Source organism: Anomaloglossus baeobatrachus, chromosome 3, assembly GCF_048569485.1.
Source record: "Anomaloglossus baeobatrachus isolate aAnoBae1 chromosome 3, aAnoBae1.hap1, whole genome shotgun sequence".
Classification (NCBI taxonomy): domain Eukaryota; kingdom Metazoa; phylum Chordata; class Amphibia; order Anura; family Aromobatidae; genus Anomaloglossus; species Anomaloglossus baeobatrachus.
In genome coordinates, this window is record NC_134355.1 from 79,601,818 (window position 1) to 79,627,692 (window position 25,875).

Below are 25,875 nucleotides of genomic sequence, written 5' to 3' on the forward strand. Positions count from 1 at the left end.
GTAGGAAAGTTTATTGCAGACAGAGCAAGCGTTCCATAGAGCTCCTGTTAGGGACTGGGGGAGCCGGGGCTGGGTGAATGGGTATGATGTTAGAAGGGTTGCGGAAAGTAGTGTTAGAGTGATGATGGCAGTTAGATGTGACAATGGGGATGTGTTGAGGAGGGCCAGGATTTGGAGAGATATCACCAGCAGTGAGGAGAAGCAGAGAGAGTGTTAGTAGGTGGGAGCAGGAGAGGCCATGAGGTGGCCGTGTATGTTTGGAGACACTGGGTGTAAAGTGGAGGAACAGATCTGAGGAGAGGGTGAGATGGGTGGGGAGGATATTTCTGCTAGCGCTATAGATGGTGAAACTTTGTTATATTTCTCCTCAGCATACCTTGTTCCTGCCATTGTCCAACAGTTGCCTGCCTCAAGTTGAAAGCCCACATCTTTATATACTGTAATTTGACAGGCAGGAGAGCAGAGAGAGTCAAACACCACCCCCCACTGTCAGCAATCTGTTTTATAGTCTCTGCCTTACGGGATATTTGGTCTTTCTGAGGGCGCATGTCTAAAGTTAAATTTTTAAATCATACACAGAAATAAAATACAAAAGATGTTATGAATAATACCTTGTCTTATTTCAGTACATTGAGATAATGGAATTAGTCACTTGTATTGGAATCAGGGGAAGATATAATTGAATTGTATGTCGTATGATTGTCTTGTTGTTTCTCTATTGAATTACTGCAAGAAAAAAACCCAAAGTATTTCTATGTCGAAAAAGAAATAAAAATCAGTCTCTTGTTTTTTAATTTTCTTTTTATTTGCTTTTCATCTGCCTCCTGCGGTAGGTATGGGCAACAAGAAAGAGTCGAAATCACAAGTAAAAACAACATCTGTTTTGGATCTTTTCCCAGAAGTTATGGGAAACAGATTTAGACTATAATGCTTAACCAAACTCCTCACTATCAATGTACCAGATAATATATGATTTATGCAGTGTTAATATATCATGGGCACATTCAGCATCGGTCACTAAAACTTCCTCATAGGTGATAATACACCTGGATACATTTAGGACAAACAAATAGGTTTTTATGCAAAATCTAATTACTAGATCTATGTGTCATGATTCCTATGTGCAGAGCATCTTGCAGATTAGAAGATGCTCTGCTGCATTTTCCAGAATTACATTCCTGACAGTTATTATTCCTCTGTGCAGAACATCTTGCCTTTGGAGATGCCCTGCTGCGCCTTCCTGAGTTACTAAGCTAGCTGCTTGTTTGACAGCGCAGCATTTCATGTTGGTGCTGATTACTCAGGTGTTCCACCTTACTGGTAATTGCTCAAGCTTCTTATTGAGCATGCTCGCCCAGAACTTTCCCTGTTGTATTTTCTGGTTCTGCTGTTGTGCTGTTGCCTCTGCTAGTGTTCTGATTTTTGTGTTCTGACCCCGGATTGTTATTTGACTCTTCTTTGTCAATTTCCTGTTCCAGTCGTGACCTCCTACCTATTGACCTCAGACCATTATCTGACCACGTCTCTGTTTTCTCTCTGAACCTATTACATGCTCTCCTGGATTTCTGACTCTCGAATATTGACCTGACTATGCCTCTGTTTACTCCTTGTGCTCATACATGTCCTCCCGTTACCAGACTCTGACTTTCCTGACTACTCTTCCATCTATTCCACCCATAAGTAGTGACTGTAACACACTATACTGGATAAATAATCTAATTCTACCAAATAAGTACAAGTGATCCACACTACTAAAAAGTAACATACTACTGTATTCTGGAGACTTCAAAATATATCTGGCATTTACAGCCAGTGTATTCACAGCGGTTCACGAACTGTGTTAATATTTAGACATTTCAGGAATACCTAGTAACATATTATATTTTATTTTACTGTAGCATTTTCACAGTATTGTAGATTTACATTTTTTGGAGTGTTTTCTACACTTACAAGACGGAAAAGGCGTAAAGAACAATACATAGAAAAATGTGTGACCCCTTCTATGAAAAATACCCCCTACTGTCAGATCTGAAAGAAAATGTACAAATATGCTCTTCTTTTTTTTAAAATAAACATATAGACACCCTAACAAAAAAAAAATATAATGTAGAGAATTAGATCATCAGTTGAGCTGAGTGGTATCTGCAAAACTGTGAAAATGTCCCAGTATATATGATTAAAGCTTTCGCTGCAGGAAATGTTGGTGCTTTACTTGCCGAGGCATGAGTTCTGAAAATAGCTTACACATCACACCTTATGTGTTACCCACAATTTATCACTGGGATAGCAGAAAAATAAATGGATACTGGTTTGCAGTGTTGCAAAAGCACTAAAGTAAAAACTAGGATAAATATAACAATAACCACAACAACAACAATAATATAATAATAATAATAATAATAATAATAATAATAATAATAATAATAATAATAATAATATAAATAAAAAAATGTAATAACATTTTAAACTTCCCTGAATGTATGTTATATAAATAAAGGAATTGTCCTGTAAACAGCAGTTATAAACTACTAAATAAGAATTTTGGGGGCCCTCTGCTGAGACCTGCACCGATTGGCAGAATTGGGCATGTTTATCACCTTTAGACTGGAGCAGCACTGAGCATGTGCAGCTGCTGCTACCTTCATTTCCTATAGGACTGCCAATAAAAAGCAGTGCACTCAGCAGCCCTTAGGAAATGAAAAACACAGAGGTCAAGTATGCAAATTATTTCTTCATTTATTTCCCATTCTGCTGATTAATGCAGGTCCCAGGGGTCAGACCCCCTGGCCGATCAATAATTATTACTCATCCCCTTTATTCTGATGGTTCAGAGTAGAGATAAGCAGTTCTATTGAGGCTCGGTTCGCCAGCAGCAGACAAGCATAGCCTCGACACGCTCGATCCAGATCCGAACCCTGGAGCAAGTCACTGATTGGCAGTTTGAGTCTCCGCCCACAGGCAGCCAGCCATAAGCAGATCACTTCTGGTGGGCGGGTTTTTTCAAACAATTTTTCTGGGGTTGCACACTACATCAGATCACGCTGTTGTTACCCCCAGTGTGCGCCATTTAAGCACTGCAATAGGCTCACACTGGGCTGAGCACCGAGTGCACCCAAGCACAGCGTTCACCCCGCGAGTTATGCTCGCACGTAAAGCATCCGAACCCCAAACCTTGATGTTTAAATTTGGTGTTCGGCCATCTCTAGTTCAGAGAACAAGAGTAATTATTTTCTGATTTTATACTCCTTTTATACATCCAAACAGTCATTATATGGTGGTAATACAGTGATGAGTCTATATTATTTTGGTATTTGTAGTATTGAAAAACTTAAAGAGTAATCGTCAATTTAATTTGTATGTCATAAATCAATAGTTTAAATAAAAATAAGCAACTTTGTAATATATCTTATCAGGCAAATTTGCTTCTTTCTCTGCCAGAATTGATCCGTCATATTAGCAAAATTCTATTTTTCTGAGTTAAAATCTGTATTCAGTGAAGTCTTTCCCATTACTGAGATAGGAAATTAACATAGCTAATTTTCATTATTAAATTTAGGAATAAAAATAAGCTCCACAACTGGATGTTATTAAAAGAAAAGCATTCCTGTTCTGAAATAATCTTATATATGTATGTATCCCTGCTATGTACTGTTTTATGACCGTGTCTGACCTAACAGGTAAATTCTCTGATTATATCACATCTCCTTGGCAGGGGAGGATACAAATGAAAGTATAAAGGCAAGACAGCATGGGATCATAAATTATTCTTTGCTTGAGATAAAACACTACTTAAAAACTGGCAAGGAAATGTTTTACCTCACAGAAAGAATACAATAAGTTGTGATCCAAAGCTGTGCTATCTGTATACTCTTTTGTTTCCTCCCTGACCAGCAGATGTGGTATAATGTCACAGTCAGACGCGGCCATTTACAATACATAGCACAGACACATTTACAAGATTATATCAACACAGAAATATTTTTATAATCACATTTTTATTCCAAGAGCTGTTGATTAAAATTGACTTTGTTCTTGGGAAGACCCCTTTAATTCAGAGACCCACTTGTTGGAAAACTCCATCTGTGACCGCAAATAACCTGATTGACGTCACTGCTCATCGCAGCAGCTCGTTCTCTGCCTGAAGCTCATGATGATGTTACCTCCAGTGTGAGACATTCAAACACTGCATGTGGCTTGCACAAGGCAGAACATTACTCATACCCAAGCACAGTGCTGCTTGCTTGAATGGTTTGCGCTCATAACTCACTCGAACTTTGAACCCGAACTTTGTTTGTTTTGGAAGTCCGTTTTCGAACCCAAACCTCAAACCTCAGGTTTGCTCATCTCTATTGAGCCCCCCCCAGCCTAAAAATAGCAGCCTGCAGCTGCCAAGGATTGTCGCATCTATTAGAACTGTTCCCAGCTCACCCTGATTGCTCCGGTGTGGGGGAAATCGGGCTAATTAGGGGTTAATAACAGCTTACAGCTGTCACTAAGACATAGATTAGTAATGGCAGGCATCTATGAGACCCCCCCAATTACTATCCTGTAAATAAAAAGAAATAAACACAAACACCAAAAAAATCCCTTATTTGAAATTATTGTCCCTGTCAACCCTGTTAAGAGAATAGCTTGACATTTTCTACCCAATTAAAACCAAGAACAGATATGTAGAGCCTAAACTGATAAATCCAGCTTTCTCAGGGATATTTATTATTATATATATATACAGCACTTCCACTTTTCTTTGAAACAAAATCTTCTTTAATGGCCCATACCACAGGATGTTTCGGTCAAAGGCTGACCTTTTTCCAACAGTTTGGAAAAAGGTCAGCCTTTGACCGAAATGTCATGTGGTATGGGCCATTAAAGAAGATTTCATATGATAGAAAAGTGGAGTGCTGCCTTCTTATTTTGTGGAAATATTGAAAGGACGATAGGATACTGTTGTGAAGGATTTTTGCACCCAATTAATTTTCAAGTGCTGCTCTGAAAAATTGTTTTTTATATATATATATATATATATATATATATATATATATATATATATATATACATATATATATATACATATATATGTGTACTGTATATATATATATATATATATATATATACATATATATATAGCTAAAGATATATGTACTGTATATATATATATATATATATATATATATACATATATATATATATATATATATATATATATATATATACATACAGTTAGGTCCAGAAATATTTGGACAGTGACACAATTTTCCCGAGTTGGGCTCTGCATGCCACCACATTGGATTTGAAATGAAACCTCTACAACAGAATTCAAGTGCAGATTGTAACGTTTAATTTGAAGGTTTGAACAAAAATATCTGATAGAAATTGTAGGAATTGTGCACATTTCTTTACAAACACTCCACATTTTAGGAGGTCAAAAGTAATTGGACAAATAAACCAAACCCAAACAAAATATTTTTATTTTCAATATTTTGTTGCGAATCCTTTGGAGGCAATCACTGCCTTAAGTCTGGAACCCATGGACGTCACCAAACGCTGGGTTTCCTCCTTCTTAATGCTTTGCCAGGCCTTTACAGCCGCAGCCTTCAGGTCTTGCTTGTTTGTGGGTCTTTCCGTCTTAAGTCTGGATTTGAGCAAGTGAAATGCATGCTCAATTGGGTTAAGATCTGGTGATTGACTTGGCCATTGCAGAATGTTCCACTTTTTTGCACTCATGAATAGTGATGAGCGAGTACTAAAAAGCTCGGGTGCTCGAAGCTCGGGCCAAGCCTCCCAAGATACTCGTGTACTCGGCCCGAGCACCGAGCCCAATGTTATCCTATGGGAGACCCGAGTATTTTTGTGAAATGACCACCGGCAGCATGTAGAAACCCTAAAAATGGCACAAAAGTCTCAGAAGAGTGCTCAAATGACATGGCAACAGCATGGGGAAGACCCCTTGAAGCATTTATCACTCAAAAGTCACAGCTGTGAACAATTTTGTCCGCGTTTTACGCCATTTTTACGGACTCACCAGAAAACCTTCCAAAATGACACCAAAATGATTTTTCATGGCGGAAATGTTAAGGGCACATACCCAATAGTGAGATAGAGCTAATGTATGTTACTTTTTGAGATCAATACATGAAAGATTTTACGTAAAACATTGTGTGGCACTCCGATGTCCCTGAGAAGAGACGTACATAAAGGCCTCTGAGTCTAATGTGCCCATTTTGAGGAACTGAGTCTTTGTAGTATTTTCCTTTGCCAGGGCAGTCCAAAATTGTGAGGTTCACCAATGACCCTGCATACAGACGTGCATGAGGGCCTGTAAACCTGAAGTGCCCATTGGAAGGAAGTGGGTCTATTGTAGTATAGCCCTTAGGCAGGGCAGCCAAAAATTGGGAGGCTCCACGTTGTCCCTGGATAGAGACGTGCATGAGGGCCTGTAAACCTGAAGTGCCCATTGGAAGGAAGTGGGTCTTTTGTAGTATAGCCCTTTGGCAGGGCAGCCAAAAATTGGGAGGCTCCACGTTGTCCCTGGATAGAGACGTGCATGAGGGCCTGTAAACCTGAAGTGCCCATTGGAAGGAAGTGGGTCTTTTGTAGTATAGCCCTTTGGCAGGGCAGCCAAAAATTGGGAGGCTCCACGTTGTCCCTGGATAGAGACGTGCATGAGGGCCTTTAAACCTGAAGTGCCCATTGGAAGGAAGTGGGTCTTTTGTAGTATAGCCCTTTGGCAGGGCAGCCAAAAATTGGGAGGCTCCACGTTGTCCCTGGATAGAGACGTGCATGAGGGCCTGTAAACCTGAAGTGCCCATTGGAAGGAAGTGGGTCTTTTGTAGTATAGCCCTTTGGCAGGGCAGCCAAAAATTGGGAGGCTCCACATTGTCCCTTGATAGAGACGTGCATGAGGGCCTGTAAACCTGAAGTGCCCATTGGAAGGAAGTGGGTCTTTTGTAGTATAGCCCTTTGGCAGGGCAGCCAAAAATTGGGAGGCTCCACGTTGTCCCTGGATAGAGACGTGCATGAGGGCCTCAAAACATTAAGTGTCCATTGTCAGGAAGTGGGTGTATTATAGTATAGCCCTTAGGCAGGGCAGCCAAAAATTGGGAGGCTCCACGTTGTCCCTGGATAGAGACGTGCATGAGGGCCTGTAAACCTGAAGTGCCCATTGGAAGGAAGTGGGTCTTTTGTAGTATAGCCCTTTGGCAGGGCAGCCAAAAATTGGGAGGCTCCACGTTGTCCCTGGATAGAGACGTGCATGAGGGCCTCAAAACATTAAGTGTCCATTGTCAGGAAGTGGGTGTATTATAGTATAGCCCTTAGGCAGGGCAGCCAAAAATTGGGAGGCTCCACGTTGTCCCTGCATAGAGACGTGCATGAGGGCCTCAAAACATTGTTCCCATTGCAAATGAGCGGGTCTCCTGTCGTTGTAATGTCCATTCTGCAAAGAATGGGCGAAAAAATTTACCACTGGGGGTATACCTGAAACAAAGGCCTAACTCTTGTAACGGTCATCATGGTGGCGCATGAGGAGAAGGAGGAGCAGTCCAGCGATTATCCAAAGTCCAGAAGTGTGTACCCATGGGTGACTGGAGGTACATGGCAAATTCCCGTTACAAACTTTAAATTCCGCTCTCATTTGCTGGTGGTGTGGTGAAGTCTGGCCCAATCCAACCCTTGTTCATCTTGATCAGAGTCAGCCTGTCAGCATTTTCAGTTGACAGGCGGGTGCGTTTATCTGTAATGATTCCACCTGCGGCACTAAAAACACGCTCTGACAAAACGCTAGCGGCAGGGCAGGCCAGGACTTCCAAGGCGTAGAGAGCCAATTCATGCCACGTGTCCACCTTGGATACCCAATAATTGTAAGGCACAGAGGAATGTCGGAGTACAGTTGTTCGATCTGCAAGGTACTCCTTGAGCATCTGGGCAAACTTAGGATTTCTTGTGGCACTACCCCGCACCTCAGGGGCTGTGGTACGTGAGGGGCTGAGAAAACTGTCCCACATCTTAAAGACTGTTCCCCTACCTCTGGCGGATTGGACTTGTGCCTCTCTCGGCTGTACGCCTTGGTTGTCCACTGATTCCTGACCTATGCCGCTAGCGTTTTGTGAGGGGAATGCTTTGCCTACTTCCGTGACTATGGCCTTCCGGAACTGCTGCATTTTGGTTGACCTCTCCGCCTCGGGAATAAGAGACATAAAGTTCTCCTTGTAGCGTGGGTCTAACAGCGTTACCAACCAGTAATGATTGTCGGCCAAGATGTTCTTAACGCGAGGGTCACGAGACAGGCAGCTTACCATAAAGTCAGCCATGTGCGACAGACTCTTAACAGCCAGGACTTCAGTAGCCTGACCAACACGTTGACTGAACATGCTGTCCTCCTCCTCCTCCTCCTCCTCCTCATCTACCCTGTCCTCTGGCCAGCCACGCTGAACCGAGGATATGACTGGTGTGCATGTCATATCCTCAATTTGGCCGGAGATTTGCTCCATGTCTTCATCCTCCTCCTCGTCATAGTCCTCCACTGCACGTTGTGATGAGACGAGGCTGGGCTGTGTGTTATCACCCACACCCACTACTGTTTCTTGCTGCAACTCATCGCGCTCCGCCTGCAATGCATCATGTTTGGTTTTGAGCAGAGACCGTTTTAGAAGGCAGAGTAGCGGTATGGTGACGCTAATAATGGCGTCATCACCACTCACCATCTTGGTGGAGTCCTCAAAGTTTTGGAGGATGGTACATAGGTCGGACATCCATCTCCACTCCTCAGGTGTTATGTGTGGAGTTTGACCCATTTCCCGACGGCTTAGGTGATGCAGGTACTCAACAACTACCCTCTTCTGCTCACATATCCTGACCAACATGTGCAGAGTTGAATTCCAACGCGTGGGGACATCACACACCAGTCTGTGAGCCGGAAGATGCAAACTGCGCTGAAAGCCGGCAAGGCCGGCTGAAGCAGTAGGTGACTTTCGAAAATGTGCAGACAGGCGGCGAACTTTTACCAGCAGATCAGACAGCTCTGGGTATGACTTTAGAAACCGCTGAACCACGAGGTTGAGCACATGGGCCACGCATGGAACATGTGTCAGCTGGCCTCGCCTCAAAGCCGCCACCAGGTTCCGGCCATTGTCACACACGACCTTTCCTGGCTTTAGGTTCAGAGGTGTGAGCCAGTGATCTGCCTGCTGTTTCAGAGCTGTCCACAGCTCTTCTGCATTGTGGGGTTTGTCACCTATGCAGATTAGCTTCAGCACAGCCTGTTGCCGCTTCGCCGAGGCAGTGCTGCAGTGCTTCCAGCTTGGGACTGGTGTGGAGGGTACAGTGGATGAGGATGCGCAGGAGGAGGAGGAGGCTGAAGAGCATGACATTCCGGAGCTGTAGAGTGTGGGTGAAACACTGACTGAGGTAGGGCCTGCAAACCTTGGTGTGGGAAGGACGTGTTCCGTCCCTCGCTCAGACTGGGTCCCAGCTTCCACAATATTAACCCAGTGTGCCGTCAACGAGATGTAGCGGCCTTGCCCACAAGCACTTGTCCACGTGTCTGTGGTTAGGTGGACTTTGGGTGAAACAGCGTTGTTCAGGGCACGTGTGATGTTTTGTGACACGTGGTTATGCAACGCGGGGACGGCACACCGGGAGAAATAGTGGCGGCTGGGGACCGAGTAACGTGGGACAGCTGCCGCCATCAGGTCGCGGAATGCTTCTGTCTCCACCAGCCTAAAATGCAACATTTCCAGCGCAAGCAGTCGCGAAATGTTAGCATTTAGAACTGTGGCATGTGGGGTGTTGGCAGTGTATTTGCGCCTGCGTTCAAAGGTTTGCTGAATGGATAACTGAACGCTGCGCTGGGACAAGGACGTGCTTGATGATGGTGTTATTTCTGCGTAGGCAACTGCAGGTGCAGGACCGGAGGAGGCTTGTTCGCAGGCAGCATGGACAGGGGATTGGCTCGCATGCACAACCAGCGAAGACGTAGCAGTGACATTAGCAAGCACTGCTCCTCGACTCTGTTGTACTTCCCACAAAGTCGGGTGCTTGGCTGACATGTGCCTGATCATGCTGGTGGTGGTCAGGCTGCTAGTTTTGGTACCCCTGCTGATGCGGGCACGGCAGGCGTTGCAAATGGCCTTTTTAGAATCATCTGGATCCAACTTAAAAAACTGCCAGACTCGGGAAGACCTAACATTTGTACAGGCACCTTGTGTCGTGTTGTTGTTCCGGGGAACGGTTGCCTGACTTCTGCCTGGAGCCACCACCCTGCTTCTTACTGCCTGTTGGGATGCTATGCCTCCCTCCCCCTGTGCACTGCTGTCCTCGCTCTGCATATCCTCCTGCCAGGTTGGGTCAGTTACTGGATCATCCACCACGTCGTCTTCCTCTTCCGCACCCTGCTCCTCCTCCTGACTTCCTGACAATTGTGTCTCATCATCGTCCACCCCTTGTTGAGACACGTTGCCAACTTTGTGAGAACGTGCTTCGTGAGAACGTGGCTGCTCAAATATTTGGCCATCTGTACATACGATCTCCTCATGACCCACTTCATCATGAGCTGGCGAGAGGCCAGAATGTGCGAATGGAAACGTGAACAGCTCTACCGAGTGTCCAAGTGTGGGATCATTAATGTCCGAGGACGTGTACTCAGCCTTGTGGTAGGAAGGAGGATCAGGTTCTGAAATGTGCGGTGCAGTATCACGGCTACTGACACTTGACCGTGTCGAAGACAGAGTGTTTGTGGTGGTGCCAATCTGACTGGAAGCATTATCCGCTATCCAACTAACAACCTGTTGACACTGGTCTTGGTTCAAGAGCGGTGTACTGCTGCGGTCCCCAAGAATTTGGGACAGGACGTGCGAGCGACTAGATGTGGCCCTTTGTTGTGGCAAAATTAGAGCTTGCCCACGACCTCGGCCTCTGCCTGCACCACCATCACGTCCACTTCCTTGTTCCTTGCCAACGCCCTTGCGCATTTTGCAATGCTGTGCTGACGTGTATTCACTAGACTTGGGCGTTATATCAAAGTTTGTGCAAATCGTGCACCTGTACGCTGCCACCGACAGGCACACACGTGCGGTTTTTAAATGCAAGCACGGACGCACTAAGAACCTAACAGGTTTTAGGAGCAAAAATTAATGACGAGAACTCTGACACTATCAGCCACTGCTGACTGACGTGTATTATACACTACACTTGTGCGTTATATAATAGTTTGGTAAAAACGCACACAAGTGCACCTGTACGCTGCCACCGACAGGCACACACGTGCGGTTTTTAAATGCAAGCACGGACGCACTAAGAACCTAACACAGGTTTTAGGAGAAAAAATTAATGACGAGAACTCTGACACTATCAGCCACTGCTGACTGACGTGTATTATACACTACACTTGTGCGTTATATAATAGTTTGGTAAAAACGCACACAAGTGCACCTGTACGCTGCCACCGACAGGCACACACATGCGGTTTTTAAATGCAAGCACGGACGCACTAAGAACCTAACAGGTTTTTAGGAGCGACAATTGCTGAGAAGTCTGACACTATCAGGACTGTTTTAGACTGTGTACACCAGCCCCAGATATGATGAAGGCTGGTATACGGTCACCACTAGGAATGGCTATATACCCTGCCTGCCTGCCTGTATACTGCTACAATAGTCCTGACAAGGACTCTTTTGGTCACTAGCCTGTATTCCAACCTGGCTATACCCTGCCTGTATACAGCAACAATAGTCCTGAGAAGGACTCTGCTACTGTACTCCGACCTGGCTATACCCTGCCTGCCTGTATACAACTAGAATAGTCCTGAGAAGGACTTTTGGTCACACTGTTTGCAGCCCTGCTACGGAAATAGCTATAAAAGGCCGCAAACCTTTCCCTGAAGCAGCGACCCTCTCCCTGCACTGACTGTCTGGATAGCTGTGAGCAGAGCACAGCGCGCCCGCCGGTATAAAGGCTCGGTCACGCTGTGCAGGCCGGCCAATCACTGCAATTCCACAACTAACAGGGCTGTGGCATTGCAGTGGTCTGCCAGCCAATCCCTGCATGAGGGCTGGCTCTCAAAAGAGCGCCAACATGCAGGGATGAAGACCACGAGTACAGCACGAGTATCGCGAGATTACTCGGTCCCCGCCGAGTAGACCGAGTACAGTGATACTCGTGCGAGTACCGAGTAGTAACAAGCATGCTCGCTCATCACTACTCATGAACTCCTGGGTAGCTTTGGCTGTATGCTTGGGGTCATTGTCCATCTGTACTATGAAGCGCCGTCCGATCAACTTTGCGGCATTTGGCTAAATCTGGGCTGAAAGTATATCCCGGTACACTTCAGAATTCATCCGGCTACTCTTGTCTGCTGTTATGTCATCAATAAACACAAGTGACCCAGTGCCATTGAAAGCCATGCATGCCCATGCCATCACGTTGCCTCCACCATGTTTTACAGAGGATGTGGTGTGCCTTGGATCATGTGCTGTTCCCTTTCTTCTCCAAACTTTTTTCTTCCCATCATTCTGGTACAGGTTGATCTTTGTCTCATCTGTCCATAGAATACTTTTCCAGAACTGAGCTGGCTTCATGAGGTGTTTTTCAGCAAATTTAACTCTGGCCTGTCTATTTTTGGAATTGATGAATGGTTTGCATCTAGATGTGAACCCTTTGTATTTACTTTCATGGAGTCTTCTCTTTACTGTTGACTTAGAGACAGATACACCTACTTCACTGAGAGTGTTCTGGACTTCAGTTGATGTTGTGAACGGGTTCTTCTTCACCAAAGAAAGTATGCGGCGATCATCCACCACTGTTGTCATCCGTGGACGCCCAGGCCTTTTTGAGTTCCCAAGCTCACCAGTCAATTCCTTTTTTCTCAGAATGTACCCGACTGTTGATTTTGCTACTCCAAGCATGTCTGCTATCTCTCTGATGGATTTTTTTTTTTTCAGCCTCAGGATGTTCTGCTTCACCTCAATTGAGAGTTCCTTAGACCGCATGTTGTCTGGTCACAGCAACAGCTTCCAAATGCAAAACCACACACCTGTAATCAACCCCAGACCTTTTAACTACTTAATTGATTACAGGTTAATGAGGGAGACGCCTTCAGAGTTAATTGCAACCCTTAGAGTCCCTTGTCCAATTACTTTTGGTCCCTTTAAAAAGAGGAGGCTATGCATTACAGAGCTATGATTCCTAAACCCTTTCTCTGATTTGGATGTGAAAACTCTCATATTGCAGCTGGGAGTGTGCACTTTCAGCCCATATTATATATATAATTGTATTTCTGAACATGTTTTTGTAAACAGCTAAAATAACAAAACTTGTGTCACTGTCCAAATATTTCTGGACCTAACTGTATATATATATATATATATATATATATATATATATATATATACAGTATATATACACACACACTACAGTTCAAACGTTTGGTGTCACCCAGACAGTTTTGTCTTTTCCTTGAAAAATCATACTTTTATATATCAAATGAGTTGCATAATGAATAGAAAATATAGTACAGACGTTGACTAGGTTAGAAATAATGCTTTATACTTGAAATAATAATTTTCTCCTTCAAACTTTGCTTTTGTCAAAAAATGCTCCCTTTGCAGCAATTACAGCTTTGCAGACCTTTGGCATTCTAACTGTTAATTTTCTGCGGTAATTTGGAGATATTTCACCCCATGCTTCCCCCCCTCCCACAAGTTGGATTGACTTGATGGGCACTTTTTGCTTATCATACGGTCAAGCTGCTCCCACAACAGCTCAATAGGGTTGAGATCTGGTGACTGGGCTGGCCACTCCATTACAGATAGAATGCCAGCTACCTGATTCTTCCCTAAATAGTTCATGCATAATTTGGAGGTGTGCTTTGGGTCATCGTCCTGTTGTAGGATGAAATTGGCTCCAATCAAGCGCTGTCCACAGGGTATGGCATGGCGTTGCAAAATGGAGTGATAGCCTTCCTTATTATGGCGTCAGGCACTCTTTCAGCATTTTTTCAGGAGTTCTGTGTCTCACAAATGTTCTTTTGTGTGATCCAATCACCTCAAACTTCGATCCGTCTGTCCATAACACTTTATTCCAATCTTCCTCTGTCCAATGTCTGTGTTTTTTTCCCCATATTAATCTTTTTCTTTTATTAGCCAGTCTCAGGTATGGCTGTTTCGTTGCCACTCTGCCCTGAAGGCCAGCCTCCCGGAGTCGCCCCTTCACTGTAGACGTTGACACTGGTGTTTTGTGGGTACTATTTAAAGAAGCTGCCGGTTGAGGACCTGTGAGGCATCGATTTCTCAAACTAGAGACTCTAATGTACTTGTCTTGTTGCTCAGTTGTGCGGCGCGGCCTCCCACTTCTCTTTCTACTCTGGTTAGAGCCTGTTTGTGCTCTCCTCTGAAGGGAGTAGTACACACCGTTGTAAGAAATCTTCAGTTTCTTGGCAATTTCTCACATAGAATATCCTTCATTTCTAAGAACAAGAAGAGACTGTCAAGTTTCACATGAAAGTTCTCCTTTTCTGGCCATTTTGAGAGTTTAATAGAACCAACAAATGTAATGCTCCAGAATCTCAACTAGCTCAAAGGAAGGTCAGTTTTATCGTTTCTCTAATCAGCAAAACTGTTTTCAGCTGTGCTAACATAATTGTACAAGGGTTTTCAAGGGATTTCTAAACATCCATTAGCCTTCTAACACAGTTAGCAAACACAATGTACCATGAGAACACTGAAGTGGTGGTTGTTGGAAATGGGCCTCTATACACCTATGTAGATATCGCATTCAAAATAAGACATTTGTAGCTAGAATAGTCATTTACCACATTAACAATGTATAGAGTGTATTTCTGTAAGTGTGTTTGTTAAACTACTTTTTTATTTTTGAATTAAAAAAGGCGGTGCCTGTTTCCATTTTGAAAGCTTTGGTAACAAGACTAATATTAAGCAGATGTTAAAAAAAAAAAATATTATTCGGACAACGAAACTGAGGCTGATAGAACAAAACAGTGAAGATGCACAAAAATATTGACTTGTAATACGGTCCCACTTAAGCACAAGTATGAAAGTGTCTATAATGATGTTAAAGCAGTGGGACACTGAAGCAGAACAAATTATCTGAATAATCAATTGACTTTGCAGAACGTACTCAGGCGGAATCTCCACGTTTGTCTCTCTGCTAAGCTTTAAAATTCATATTACTGGAAATCTGGAGAATGTTAACTCTTCATTTAAGCAGTAAGTATGGGGCTAATGGCATCTACAGCCCCTGTGGCTTTAGCAATAAAACTCTTGGGGATGGATATATTCATTTTGCACATTTTACAGTAAGACTTTGATTTTCTAGGTAATTCATTGGAAATCATAAAACTCTACAATAGGCAACATCCTTTAAGCTCCAATAATATGACAACCAAGAACAGGCCGGACATTTCTTAACCATTAAACACAATGTAGATGTAAACAATGTCAACACAGTGGGTATCTTGGCCATATCATTTACGAGTAAAAGCCCTCTGCTGCTGCCGTTGTAACATAAAGGTCTCGTTAACAAAGTGATCTATTTACACCCTGTAGAATCAAGTAATAAACTATTCTACTCCTGAAGGATATATAATACAGATTGATAAAGACAAGGTAGTCATTAAAATGTTTTTTTTCTATTAAATATATATACAGACCTGTAAATAAATGCTTTAATCTTTTAATATGAAACTACAGTGTTTCCGGCGTATAAGACAACCCCAACTTTTCCAGTTAAAATATAGAGTTTGGGATATACCGTATATACTCAATTATGAGCCGAGGCCCTTATTTTATCACAAAAAAACTGTGAAACCTTATTGAGTTGAGTATAAGCCTAGGGTGGGAAATGCAGCAGCTACTGGAAAATTTAAAAAATAAAAATAGATCCCAATAAAATATAATGTGAATCCTTGCCCCCCCTTGCAGTAATGTGCCCATTCTTGTACCCCTTCCTTGGGCCCTCCAGTAATGTGCCCATTGTTTAGTAATATCCCCTGCTGTAATGTACCCATTGATTAGTAATGTGCCCATTGTTTAGTAATGTGCCCTGCAGTAATGTGCCCATTGTTTAGTATTGCCCTCCTACTGGTCCCCTTCTTGTCCCTATTATGCCATTGTTTACACACAATAAAAATTATTTTCACCTGTCCTTCATTCACGCGGTGCCCTCAGCTGCTTCTTGCAGACCGCAGGCATATGGAACTCCAGTGCACGGAGCCGCCGCTGCAGGCTGCCATCATGGCTTTACTGCAGTTGAATGCTTTACGGCGGCAACGCTGCAAAACATTCAACTGCTGTAAAGCGCTGACGGCAGCGGCGTCTCCGTGCACTGGACGTAATCATCAAGGGGTTCTTCTTGCGGACTACAGGCACATAGACCCCTTGACCATCACGTCCAATGCACAGGGCCGCTGCTGCTGTCAGTGCTTTACTGTAGTTCAATGCTTTGTGTCACCACTGTAAAGCATTCAACTACAGTAAAGCCATGAGGGCCGACAGCAGCCCCATGCACCGGACGCGATCATGGAGGGGTCTATGTGCCTGAGAGACAGAAAAGGAGGTAATAAGATACAAGGGTGGGCCAGAGGGATGCACGACCTCTCTGATAGTCTTGGAGACAGGGAGGGCTAATTATACACCCTATAAGACGATACCCGGCATATAAGATGACCCCCGACTTTTGACAAGATTTTCAGCGGTTAAAAAGTCATCTTAAATGCCTGGAAAATATGGTATATAACTAGTAAATGATTTGGTGACAAAATATCTAATTGTTGGAAAAAAGTTGAACTACAGTTGAAACCAGAAGTTTACATACACTGTCTAAAAAGACACATCTGCAGGTTTTTCTCACTGATATGAAAACAGAATAAACCTCTCATTTTAGATCAATTACCAAAATTATGTATATTTGCCGAATGCCAGAATAATGAGAGAGAATCTTTTAAGGCATTTTTATTACTTTCTGCAAAGTCAAAAGTTTACATACATTTCATTAGTTTTTGGTACCATTGCCCTTAAACTGTATGACTTAGGTGAAACATTTTGGATATCCTTCCGCAAGCTTCTCACAATACTTGGTAGGAACTTGGGCCCATTTCTCCTGACAGAACTGGTGTAACTGATCCATGTTTGTAGGTCGCCTTGCTCGCACCGGCCTTTTCAGCTTTGCCCATAAATTTTCAATAGGATTGAGATCAGGGCATTGTGATGGCCACTCCTAAACATTGACTTTGTAATCCTTAAGCCACTTTGAAACCATTTTGGCAGTATGCTTCGGGTCATTGTCCATTTGGAAGACCCATTTCTGCCCAAGCTTTAAGTTCCTGGGTGATATCTTGAGGTGTTGCTTCAGTATTGCCACATAATCTTCTTTCGTCATGATGCCATCTATTTTGTGAAGTGCACCAGTCCCTCCTGCAGCAAAAAAACCCCATAACATGATGCTGCCCCCTCCAGGTTTCACAGTTGGGATGGTATTCTTAGGCTTCAAAACTTCTCCCTTTTTCATCCAAACGTGAATATGGTCATTATAGCCAGTTCAATTTTACTTTTGTGAGACCACAGGACATGTCTCCAAAAAATAAGGTCTTTATTCCTGTGTGCATTTGCAAAATTTAATCTGACTTTTTTTTTTTTGGAGTAATGCTTTCTTCCTGGCAGAGTGGCCTTTCAACCCATGTTGATACAGTACTTGTTTCACTGTGGATAATGACACAATCTTACCAGCTTCTGCCAGCATCTTCACAAGATCTTTTGCTTTTGTTCTTGGGTTGATATGCACATCTGACCAAAACACTTTCATCTCTGGTACACAGAACTCGTCTCCTTCCTGAGCAGTATGATGGCTGGACATTCCCATCTTGTTTGTACTTGCGTATAATTGTTTGTTCAAATGAACAAGGCACCTTCTCGAATCTGGAAATTGCCCCCGAGGAGGGACCAGACTTGTGCAAGTTCACAATTCTTTTCCTGAGACCTTGGCTGATTTGTTTTGACTTTCCAATGATGCTACACAATGAAACAGTATGTTTCAGGTGTGCATTAAATAGATCTACAGGTGTGTCTCTAATTAACTCAGATGTTGCCAATAAACCTATAAGAAGCTTCCAAAAACATGAGCTCATCATATTGGCTGTCCCATATTGTTTAAAGCCATAGTACTCTTAGTGACTCTTATGACTTTGCAAAAAGTAATAAAAATGCCTTAAAACATTCTCTCTTTCCTTATTCTGGCATTTAGCAAATATAAATAATTTTGGTTACTAACTGACCTAAAACGGGAAAGGTTTATTCTGATTTCATGTCAGATAGTGAGAAAAACATGCAGATGTGTCTTTTCAGAAAGTGTATGTAAACGTCTGGTTTCAACTGTAGATGGACCTAGGTCTTTTTTCAACCTACAGTATGTAACTATGAAACTATTATATAAATATCTTGAAAAAAACAAAATTCAGGCCCTAAAACGCACTGTAGTTTGCTTCCTTAATTTCCTAAATTAAACATACCCAGAGATGTATAGAGCAACATATTAAACAAACATAAAGAACAGTATACAGTAAATCTGATGGATACCTCAATTGTTGACTTCTATCAACTATCCATCACCCATAAGCTCCCATGTAAAAAGAAAAAGGGTTAACAAATATGTTTTAGTTATTGGATGGCATAGGATTGCATTGAGTTTAATGGAATCTTAAAAAAAGATTAGACACAGTAATATTAAATAAAATGTCACTCCCGGTCAGTGGCAGGTACGGAATTTCTCACGACCATCAGAAATTCCAGGCTGCTGCTGAATGGCAGTGACTAATGGAGCCTCATTCTGAGAACATTCTCAGAACAAGACTCCATAGGAATTGTTGGGCATCGTGGGTCATGAAACCATTGGATTATGTCGGAATTTCCAGGATGTCTTTTTTAATTACTAAACTGGTGAAAAGGTGAATGTAAGGGAGTCTTTATTCACTGTTTGGGTTACGTCGGAACTTTGAGGATTTTTTTATTCAATAAATTTGTGAATGAGGGAGTGTGGGGAAATGTTTATTCAAATAAACTATTTTTTTCCCCTCTATGTGTTAACTATACACTTACCAGGTAAGTTATGGGGGGGGGGGTCTGATAGATGCTTCTCCATTGCTAACCCCTGTGCTTGATGCCAGCTGTCAATTCGCAGCTGACAAGAAGCCCAAATGTATTACACTTATGTCCACCACACCAGGTCAATCAGGAAGAGCCACGCAAAGAGCCAAAATTGGAACATCTAATGGATGCACCACTTTTGGGGTGGCTGCAGGCTGCTATTTTTAGGCTGGGAATGGCCAAATAACCATGGACCTTCCCAGCCTGATAATACCAGCCTCCAGTTCTTTGCTTTACGTTTGTTGATTATCAAAATAGGGCAGAGTTTGATTTAATTATTTACTTAAATAATTTTGAAAACAGAGTGGAATCCTCTCAATTTTGGATAACCAGCCAAGGTAAAGCTGACAGTTGAAGGTTGTAGCCTTCAGTTGTCTGCTTTATCTGCGCTGGTTATCAAAAATAGGTGGAACCTCATGTCATTTAAAAAAAAAAAAATTCCCTATTCACATTGTTTGCAGGGCAATTGCCCACATTTCGCTTCCTTTTAAAGCCCCCTAGCCCTTACTACAACCAATTTACAGCCATTTTGCAGCACAGAAGTTAAGGTCTTCATTGACTTATATGGGTTCGGAGTCAAGTTTATGCCAAGTCTGGGTGCCAAACCAAACTTTTAACTAAACTCCGTCTGAACCCATCAAACCCAGACTTCCACGGGTCCGCTCATCCCTGCTAACACTTAATGCCCGATGTAGCTCGATAATTTACTTATGCATCCTATACAAACATGTACAAGGTAAATAGCTTTATCATCAAGGTAAAATCACTCTGACATACGGTATATCTACCACGCAATTATTATATAATGTTCTTGAAAAAGAATTTTTTTAAAGATGTCAGATCAATATACCGTACTTGTTCACTTAACATGTCTTACAGTTGCTTGACTTCCAGGACTTGTTGAGTAAAGAGGAGAACAATCAATTTTTAAGAACGCTGAAGAAGCTATCCAGCTCAGCAGTCAATACTATTCCACCAGTTGCTATGTCACTTTCAAGTGAAATTATTACATATTACAATAGTGGTAAGAGGAGAAATAGGAGCAGCATATTTATGGTAGCAGATAACGTTCAATGTGCCGGTAACTTTTCTGTTTGGTTTGTTTGCTCTTATGATAAAATATTATATAACCAAGAATATTATTACTACTATGAGATCAATATTAAATACAGGGCTGGTTAGTAATTAGCCGCAACTACCACTGGAAGTGGATTCAATCAATGTATGATACTAGATAGATTCTCAACAAGCCACGCAACAGTAGCAAACTTATTGACAAGACTGAGACTTGGTCAAATAAATGATAACACAAATGGTGGTTATATAGAAAAATAAATACACATTAACAAATAGTTGCAAAAAAAAAAATTGAACCGATTGCATAATAATTCATTTTTAATGTCAGACCATAAAGTAGCTCAAACTTGAGGGGTTGTACGTTTTGAACAATCCCTGTACGTTTAGTGCTGGAACCTATAATGCTGGTGCCGCGAGACTCCGGCTCGTCCTGGTGAAATAAATGGCACCATGTGTTCAAAGTATGTGGACAGTTCCTGGAAGATGAAGGCACTGATGCCAATCATTGGTCTGCATGTTCTCCAGTCTTGAATTCTACTGAGAACCTTAGGACACAATTCGCTGTTTTATTGGTAGCATGCGCATACATGGCATATGGGGTCCGGACATACTACTGTGTGATATTATTGTGTTTTCTCAAAAATAAGACACTGTCTTATATATTTTTTTGCCCCGAAAAATGTGATAGGGTTTTATTTTTGGGGTAGGGCTTATTCTCAAGGAAACACAGTTGGGGGAAAGTTTACCCCCAAAAAATGCAGATCACCCTTTCCAGGAATCATACCAAATCCCGGGAATCTGTGTCACTCCCAGGTCCTACTGTGATCTTAGATGGGCGCTCCCGGCTGGTATGCTCCACGCGGTCCTCCCATGCTTCTGGCCGTCACACTCATACACATCAGATCATGCGCGCACACACACACTCATGCACATACACACACATATCACATGGCACACAGAATCGCATATACACTCACCACATCCGGAAATACCAATTGCTTTTGGCCGGCAGAGACGGGACACGGTGCAGTGGAGTGCAAGGACTCGTGGTGGAACACACAGAGGACCTGCAGTGGAACACATCGATACATTCCAACGCCGGGTCCTCCATGCATTCCACCACAGGTCCTCGTGCTCCACTGCATTGCATCCCAGGATTCTCTGCCGGCCGAAAGCAATCAGTGTCGGCGGATGTGGTAAGTGTCTGTGTGATCTGATGTGTGATTGTGTGTGCGATCTGATGTGTGATTGTGTGTGCGATCTGATGTGTGTATGTGTATAATCTGATGTGCGAGTGTGTGCGATCTGATGTGTGTGGTTGCGCGATTTGATGTGTGTGGTTGTGCGATCTGATGTGGGCGGGTGTGTGATCTGATGTTTGTTGGTGAGTGATCAGATGTGTGTGCGATCTGATGTGTGTATGTGTATAATCTGATGTGGGAGTGTGTGCAATCTGATGTGTGTGGGTGTTCGATCTGATGTGTGTACGATATGATGTGTGTGTGATCTGATGTGTCTGGGTGTGCATTCCACTGCAGGGCCTAATGTTTGGCGTCTGGTGAGTATGATTGCGGGGTCTTCTGTCTACTTTCTTCTCTCTTTTTGGGTGTCTTCTTTCTATAATGAAGTGTCCTACAGCATTCTGTAACTTTGTTAGCTGCATGGACACATCATTATTAAACCACGGCTTGGGCTTATTTTTGGGGTAGGGGTTATATTGAAGCCTTACGCCGAAAATTCCTGCTAAGTCTTATATTTGGGGAAACACGGTATTAGTTACAGTGATAAAATATGCCTGTGGGTTATTTTTCCTTATATTTTTAGTATGATTTGGAATCAATCCCTCTTTTGGTTGATAATTCTGGTTTACATTGACCTTTGATACATTATTTTGATCTCAATAAATTACACAATTTATATCAGGAAAAAACTGTGGAGGAAGAAAGCGCAAAATAGGGTCTTATCTGGTGGACAAGAGATTAAAATGTAAAGAGACAGGTACTCACCTGTTTCCGTTGTGACAGGCACAACTCCTCTGCGAGCATTTAGGCAGAAAGTGCATATGGTGGTCAGCTGCAGCCCCGATGGGAAAGTAGATCACAAGATGTATGAGAAAAACGGGTTTGATGCTGCGCTAAAAACCACAACTCCAGGGGATTTGATGAAATCCTTTTCTTTATTTGCACGGGTCAACGCGTTTCGAAGGCACAGCCGCCTTCTTCATCAGGACAATATAAAGCTTTATATTGTCCTGATGAAGAAGGCGGCTGTGCCTTCGAAACGCGTTGACCCGTGCAAATAAAGAAAAGGATTTCATCAAATCCCCTGGAGTTGTGGTTTTTAGCGCAGCATCAAACCCGTTTTTCTCATACATCTTGTGATCTACAATTTATATCAGTAAATATTTTAAACTTGAATCTTCCATTGATGAGTTATTTAAGTGTTCAATTTATTTTTTTTAAGCAGTGTACAGTATATCGAGCTATAGGTTTCAATATAGCTTATGCAAAAAGAATGTTGATAGACACAATACATTATAAAAAAAATATCTTATTTAAAGGAAATCTGTCACCAAGTTTTTGCTACCTTAATTAAGAGCAGCATGCTATAGGGGCAGAGACCCTGATTTCAATTATATATCACTCACTTTACTGGGTGCTGCAGTTTTGATTAAAAACTGTTTTATATCCTACAGATCTACCAGTTCTCTGAGTGCTGAGCTCTGTATAACTCCGCCCCCACCAATGATTGGCAGTTTTCGGTGCACAGTGGTGGGGTGTGGTTAGACGACATGGCAGTAGGTTTACTATTGCTCTAGTGATAATCTCCTGTTGATAAAATATTGATTTTATAAAAAGTAGACTAAACAACCTAACAGGTTGCACAGCATGAATCGGCTGACAGGTTCCCTTTAAAAGAATGGGCATTTTCTGCTTATATTTCCAGCATTGTTCACATCTGAACAGGTTCAGAATACTTTTGTTTTACTGCATGTGACTGGACATGTCCTGAATGTTGAAAATGGAGGATGGATCTGGGGGACAAATCATAAAACAGTGCTGATAGATTCAGTCTATCTCAATTTTGATTATAATTTTTTTCTATTTATTGAAGTCCTACATGGTAAAGGAATTCTCGAAAATTCAGAAATACCTAGGAGACCTCCTAAACCTCAAGAATTAGTAGATGAGGAAAAAAAGGAGGAATACCCACATACAGTAAAATTCTTTCAATCCATCCTCCAAGTATTATTAGAATTTATTTTTTCAGGCACATATGGTATGGCTATATATTTAGGGTACGGTATGTATTGGGAGATTTTTCCAGATTTTACCCACTAAATATAGTTAAAAGAAAAGAGAAAAACAATATTAAAGGCAATCTCTCACCAGTTTTTTAACACCTAATCTGAGAGCAGAATAATGTAGGGCCAGAGATTCTGATTCCAGCAATGTTTCACTTACTGAACTGCTTAGTGTAGTTTTGATAAAATCACTGTTTAACCAGCAGGAAATTATCATTAGAGGACTATTTGGCGTGCTGCAGGTAGTCCATAATATTTATGAGCTCTGTATAACTGCTAGATCTGCAGCAGAGGAAATATTGATTTTATCAAAATGACAGCAAACAGCTCAGTAAGTGACACATCGCTGGAATCAGGGTCTCTGTCTCTACGGTATGCTGCTCTCAGATGGGGGAGCAAAAACCTGGTGACAAATTCCATTTAAGACTATCGAGTTAATGCTCAAATACTGATTTTGGTTTCTTATATTATTATGATTTAATTATATAATTTGCTGTAACTGTCTGATAAACAGCAACAATTTAAAGAGGTTATCCACTACTGGAACCACACCATCCTTATTGCTATTTTGCCCACATATAAAGTAAAAACAGCCTATACTCACCTCCAATGACTGACATTCATAGGAAGTCGGAGAGTGTCAGCAGTTCTCGCTGCTTCCGAGAGTCAGTTTTGTCTGAAAAAGTGAGAATGATTGGCTGCCGGGCTGATATGGCAAAACAATGTCACGCGATGCTCGCGAGACTTGGCGCCAATAACGCTGGAAAGGCGTCCGAAGCGGAGTTGAGTACAGGCTGTTCTTATTTTACATGGGAGAATATAGCAATAGGCAATGTCTTGTCCGAGGAGTGGACAACCCTTTTAATAACAGTCAGATAACATTATTATGAATGTTAGTGGCATTACTTTACAAAAAAAAAATGCGTTACATCCCCTGTGGATCATTTCTGCAGTTTTGTGTTAGAAATCCGCAGGTTTTCCACAGCAGCTAATCCACAGTAAATTATGCGGATTCACATCTTTATTAATGACCTTGTGGATGGGATAGATAGTAAAGTCTCAGTCTCTGCTGATGACACCAAACTATGTAGGATATTAAAAACTGACCTTGATAGTACAATATTATGAAAAGATCTGGATAAGATGTCAGAATGGGCAGATACTTGGCAAATGAGATTTAATGTTGATAAATGTAGTAAGGTATCTGGCACACAGTAATCCTATAGCTGCGTATACATTAAATCAGGGGTGCGGAACCTTTTTACTGCCGGGGGCCATTTGGAAAATTCTACCAACCTTCGGGGGCCGCACAAAATCATCAACTTGAAAATGACCCGGCTATAATTGGTCAAACAATTAATTAATTCACCCCTATACCCCTACTGTGGCGGCCAGAGCTGATTCTCTTTGGTGCGCTGTGATGTTTGCGTCTCACAACTGCTTTTCCAGGTTTGTCTTTGTTTGAAGCGCAGATTGGTAAATCATATATATTACACAGGAGACACTGTACATACACACACCGCTCTGACACACTGCCCGTATACTGCACACAGCCTTGACACAGTTGTCATATTGTACACTACCCATGACACACACTGGCCATATATAGTACACATGCACAGGAGATACTGTATACTGCACACAGCACTCACATGCCGTATACCGCACACACATAAGCCATACACAGCACTCAACAAGCCAAAAAGTTCTGCATGTAAACATGTGCACACCAGGAATTAGATATACCAATAAACCTTACAATATGAAACTTTATTAAGTGCCAAACACAGCACACACACACGCCGTATACACAGCACACACACAGCGCACACACGCCGTATACACAGCGCACACACGCCATATACACAGCGCACACACGCCGTATACACAGCGCACACACGCCGTATACACAGCGCACACACGCCGTATACACAGCGCACACACACGCCGTATACACAGCACACACACGCCGTATACACAGCGCACACACGCCGTATACACAGCACATACACAGCACACATGCCGTATACACAGCACACACGCCGTATACACAGCGCACACACAGCACACACGTCGTATACACAGCACACACACAGCACACACACACGCCGTATACACAGCGCACACACGCCGTATACACAGCACACACACAGCACACACGCCGTATACACAGCACATACACAACACACACGCTGTATACACAGCACATACACAGCACACACACCGTATACACAGCACATACACAGCACACACACCGTATACACAGCACATACACAGCACACACGCCGTATACACAGCACATACACAGCACACACGCCGTATACACAGCACATACACAGCACACAC

The 25,875-nt window shown here is 42.5% G+C and overlaps 1 protein-coding gene across 1 annotated transcript in view; it reads right to left on the reverse strand.

Moving 5' to 3' along the window:
• Positions 1–25,875, reverse strand: part of PCSK2 (proprotein convertase subtilisin/kexin type 2) — a 362,431-nt gene that overhangs the window by 130,806 nt on the left and 205,750 nt on the right. The gene's annotated exons all lie outside the window — the stretch shown is intronic.